Source organism: Montipora capricornis, chromosome 1, assembly GCF_036669925.1.
Source record: "Montipora capricornis isolate CH-2021 chromosome 1, ASM3666992v2, whole genome shotgun sequence".
NCBI lineage: Eukaryota > Metazoa > Cnidaria > Anthozoa > Scleractinia > Acroporidae > Montipora > Montipora capricornis.
Window position 1 is genome coordinate 22,807,350 of NC_090883.1, and position 5,000 is coordinate 22,812,349.

Here is a 5,000-nt window from a genome sequence, read left to right on the forward strand (position 1 = left end):
TATTTCATGTATCATGTCTGACGTTACAATCAATAAACCGGGTCTGTTGCTCGCCAGAAGCCGGGCTATATCCATGTGGGGCCCTAATCTTGTGCGGCAGCCAGTATCCTATTTACCAGTGAAAAGTTGTTGTTTCTTGTCTGATTGAGGGTATAGGGTAAACGAGGGTCGCTTTAACCGCAGTTTGAACTCACCACCTCCCTCACGATGGATTGATGCTCGATCAACCCGCGCCAACCGGTCATATGCATAACAATAGACCTTATTCATAAATGGCGGTCACATTTATAATTCTTTTGTCCACGTGCAAATTAGCCTACCAAGCCTCATTTTAAAGCAAGAATTCTTTTCAATTCACTGTATGGTATGGAGGCTTGGTAGGCTAATTTGCACTTCGACAAAAGAATTATAAATTGACCGCCATTTATGAATAAGGTCTATAAACCCCCTAGAAAAAAACATGTTCGACTTGATATTACTTCGAAAGCTGAACGTAGTTTCTCGAAAAGTCAAATTGTTTTTCGGGTTATTGAACTACATGTAATTCTCGTTTGCATTCCTTCTTTAAGCGCAAAATTGCATTAAGGAATCACCCATTTAGCGTTCCTTTTCTATGTTACTTTTTGTAGTTTGCATTCAAGGGGATAATGACTATCACCGGTGTCTAAGTGAAAGACACTGGAGATGATTGTCCCCTTGAATGCAAAGTAAAAAAGTAAGATAAAAAGGGAACAGGCATTGACTCCCTGAGGGTATGAGCCCATGAAACCAGTCTAACCTGATATTCTAAAAGGCTCCACCTAAAATTTGCTTACTAAGGACCCAGTCCCCTTTTGCCCTTGAGTTCTTAACAACTTTGAATATGATTAGTCGCAAGGCCTTTTCCGCCCGAAATTACGGCATTTGACTCAAACTACTTTATCACGATTCGTCGAACAAGTCGCAAAGAATATGATCCTTGTAAAAGTGATGTGGTAAGACCGGACAGAGTGACTTGCCCCAGAAACGTTTTGCAGGTAATAATCCACAGCATTTTTTTTTCGCTTTTGTGAGACCGAAAAGAAGCGTTTCCTTGCTTGTAAGAAATAATCACAGTATGTAACGTCATCGATTTCCCCTCTAAAGCTGTGCAAGGAACAATTGATTAACCTGCTTTTGTGTCCAGATCATTGTCATATGTTTCGTCCGTTCCATGTCTTAAGAAATTTGTTCGAGCGTCAACCCACGATTTTCGCTGAACTTTTTAGCAGATTGCGTTAAGTGAAAAGGTGGTATCGGGTTTTTTTTCTTTATTTTTTCTCGACGTTTTGGTTTTTAATGGTTAAGTTTGATTTGGTTTGGTTTTTACATGCAATGGTTTATAGTCCAACTGGACCATCTCCCGAATCAGTCCCCAGTCGCGAAATTTGGGTAAACTTTCGTGACACAGCCCCTTTACCTGAAAAGGTGATGACAGCGTTTTTTTCTAGTATAATTTTTTCTCTATTTTAGACGTTTTGGTTATAAGTTGACTTCATAGCCGACTGGACCTTCTTCTGAACATTATGAGAAGAGCTCAAGAGTTCAAGAGATTTTCGAGTTGAATGGTTGCGTTATCACTATCTTGACACTTATTAACTGTAATTATTATGATCATAAGACTTCATCAGCTACTTTATCTTTTAGCATGTATTTGTTATCAGATGAAGAGCCTTTTTTAGTGAATATTATTATTATTATTATTATTATTGTTGTTGTTGTTGTTGTTGTTGTGGAAATTAACTCACGAGGGAGCCAGTGAGGTCTTTTAGCCCAAATTACCATATTATGCCAACTTGGCACATGTCACATGAATTATGGTCACCGTGACAGGCATTAACAAAGCGTATAAACGCAAAGTCAACAGATTATGCCAATTTCTTATCACAGCCTCCCATAAAAAATTCCGTTGGTTGGGCATGGTCAAGAGCTGGCTTCTTGCACCCATACATGAGAATTCCTCAATAAATATCCCACCTTGTATCAGACTATTATAAGGGTATCACTCCGGAAAGCCAGTCAATTAATTAAGGTAAGCTAGCCGCCAGTCCCATATCTGAAATTCGAGGATGTGATCTCTTTGTTCTAACACTAGGCAATTCCTTGTAGACCTTACACGTAGGTGGTCTGGACTCACTCAACCAATTAAAGTAAAGGACATCAGAACACTAAGAAGGATTTTTTCTGGTCATCGCGATGACAGGGAAGGTTTATTATTATTACCGGTATATTATTAAAGGATCTCAGGCTTAAAAGGTGTTTCTTGCCCGGCCAATTACCCTTCAGAGCAAGCAACAACAAGCTCCTAAAGATCGTCCTCTCATCCACAACCCGTAAAAAATGCCATCCCATTCTCTCAATTTCTTAGACTAAGGCGCCTCTGTAGTGACGAGTCCGATTTTAACAGCAAGGGCAAGGAAATGAGCCAGTTTTTCAAAAAACTTGGCTACCCTGACTCCGCTGTCACCACAGGCAAACATCGTGCCCAAGAAATCGATCGAGGAACCGCAGTACAAACGCCACAGAACAAAGAAACTAACAGAATCCATTCACCCTCACCTACCATCCACAAAACCTTGCAGTCAAAAATGTCTTTCTCAAAAACTTCAAAATTCTCCGCAATGATCTCGAAACTAAACGTATATTTCCTCTATCACCACTCATTTCATTCAAACACGAAAAAAACACCGGTAACTTTCGAGTTTGAGCGCATTTAAGTCTGATAACCAACCGGGAACTTTTAAATGTACACGCACACGATAAAAAACTTGTCCTTTTTATTTCTATCATGGTTAAGATCTCTGGATCGAATCGATCCGTTAAAATCACTGACCACTTTACATGCATCTCCGCAACTGTCATCTATTGCATAACCTGCACACTATGTAAGAAGACCTACATAGGCGAAACAGGAAGAGATTGGCGGACCGCTTTCGTAAACATCTTAAATGAAGAAAGAAACGACACAGATGCATCAAAACCAGTTGCGCGCCATTTTCAATCTTCCTAATCACTCAACATGATAATTTTGCAGTCTATCCTTACACTACGGGAACACAGAAAGCCGCAAAAATCTGGACAAAAAATCATCTTTCAACTAGGTTCACTCTATCCTCACGGAATCAATGAACGCCTGTCATTCCATTAATTTATTCACAAATTCATGTTACTTTATTTCCACCAATTGCAAAGCTCCTCCACACCCACAATTTCCCCATTTGCTCTGACGAAGGTCTAACGTTCGAAACGTCAGCTTTCCAAATCGTTCAGGGTGGTAATTCGACCTTTATCAACACGTTTGATAAAACCAAATTTTCCTGTTTAATGTGTTTGTCAGACATGTCAGATACAGCCAACTGGCACCACAGTCACTTTCTTCAGTTTCCACCTCTTTCCTATTGCTGGTTTTCACTCACGTGATCAACAGCCATGTTTTTCAACGAAAACAAAAGGAAGCGTTTGCATAACAATAGATTTAAATTCCCGGAGGATTTGGTCGGGGCACCAACATGGCCGCCTTTTCTTTGTTTAGGGCACCAACATGGCGGTCGTGACGTCATGTGAAAACCGAGAATTTCTTCCCTAAGTAATTGGTACTTCTCTATTTTCTCGAGTTCTTAGTCTTTTACTAGCACGTCGCCTGGGATGGCGATATCGATGATCTTGGTCTCCATTGCTTCCTAATCAATGAATGGGTACTACCATGGAGAGCAGACGACTAAAGCGCTGTTCCGTATATTTTCTGCTTTATTTACTAGTATATTGCTGCTTTTTGTTCATGAATTCTACTTTGAAAAGATCTGAAATACGAACTTGAATGGCCTGGCTGGTAAGGTGGTGCTCCTGAAGGACTGTTTTATCGTTATTAAGAAGACTTTTATCTCCGGAGCGGTCCGCCATCTTGGTTCTGAAAAGCAGTCAGGCCTTCTTCGTCCCCCAAGTCAAGGCAGGCATTTGAATACTGTATCAGAGCATTTTACATACACATATCTGTGTTTTTGTATTGTTATTGTGCTCTGGAGACATATAACTCAATCCTGTACCCGTTCCTAACGAGTATTCTTCTATGTTTAACGCCCTACTTTGTATCAAGGACTACAGTCGCGAGGGAGATACCATTGATAAAAGTAAAGTAAAGTCAATTTATGTAACGTCGGTAGTTCCTTCAGGTACGAAATTGGTATCAACAGAAGCCGACGGTGCGCCTAGCACAGACATGTACTTTGTCTGTGCTAGGGCAGAGCAGCCTGCTAGGACATGAGGGACACTTTCAAGCTCTTTTGTGCACATTCTGCACCTCAGGTCATCGTTCGTCGTTGAAACTATCTTCACTTCCTCGCTGTTAGCGACAAGGACCTCTCTCCTTATGTGGGTGACAGCACATTTCTTAGGGTTCCATTGCAACCCCACATTCTCCATAGCAGCCATCACCGACTTCATTAGACAGGCGAGTTTCGATTCCGACGCCGCAAAGATCTTTAGGTCGTCTATATAGAGAAGATCCGTGACCTTTGTGTCGATAGGCTTAGAAAGTCTATACCCGTCTGACGCACTTATCTTCCAGGCGATCGGATTCAGACAGACCGTGAAGAGCCTGGGGAAGAGGGCGTCGCCCTGGGGTAGACCCTTTCTAAACATTATGGTCTCCGAAGCCTCTCTCCCCTTTTTCGTAGTGACCACTATTCTGGTATTCCAGCTTCTCGACAAAAATCGGACATAACTACACACCCAGTCGGGAAACCTATGCAACAGCATCATCTCCTTTAAGCAACCATGATCTATGGAGTCGTAGGCCTTCTTAATGTCAATCCAACCCATGGTAAGGTTGCGCTTCCTCATGTGACAGTCTAACGTGACCGCTCGTAATCTCGTACCCAGATCTTCCACGGTCATAAGGAAGGAAGATCTGGTAAAGTTCGATTTCGAGCATGCTCAGTGCCAGCGAGGCCCGAAATACGGGCTTTTCTATCACTGCGCATGTT

At 41.7% G+C, this 5,000-nt stretch overlaps 2 long non-coding RNA genes across 2 annotated transcripts in view; both read left to right on the forward strand.

The window, feature by feature from the left end:
* The window catches only part of LOC138027621 (uncharacterized), a 3,133-nt gene extending 3,008 nt beyond the window's left edge, over positions 1 to 125 (forward strand). The window contains exon 2 of the long non-coding RNA XR_011127487.1: positions 1 to 125. This exon is cut by the window's left edge and continues 1,162 nt beyond it. This is a non-coding gene — a long non-coding RNA (uncharacterized lncRNA).
* LOC138027678 (uncharacterized) overlaps positions 1 to 1,692 on the forward strand; it is a 33,904-nt gene extending 32,212 nt beyond the window's left edge. The window contains exon 3 of the long non-coding RNA XR_011127496.1: positions 1,492 to 1,692. This is a non-coding gene — a long non-coding RNA (uncharacterized lncRNA). The remainder of the gene's footprint in view (positions 1 to 1,491) is intronic.
* Positions 1,693 to 5,000: the final 3,308 nt, after the last annotated feature.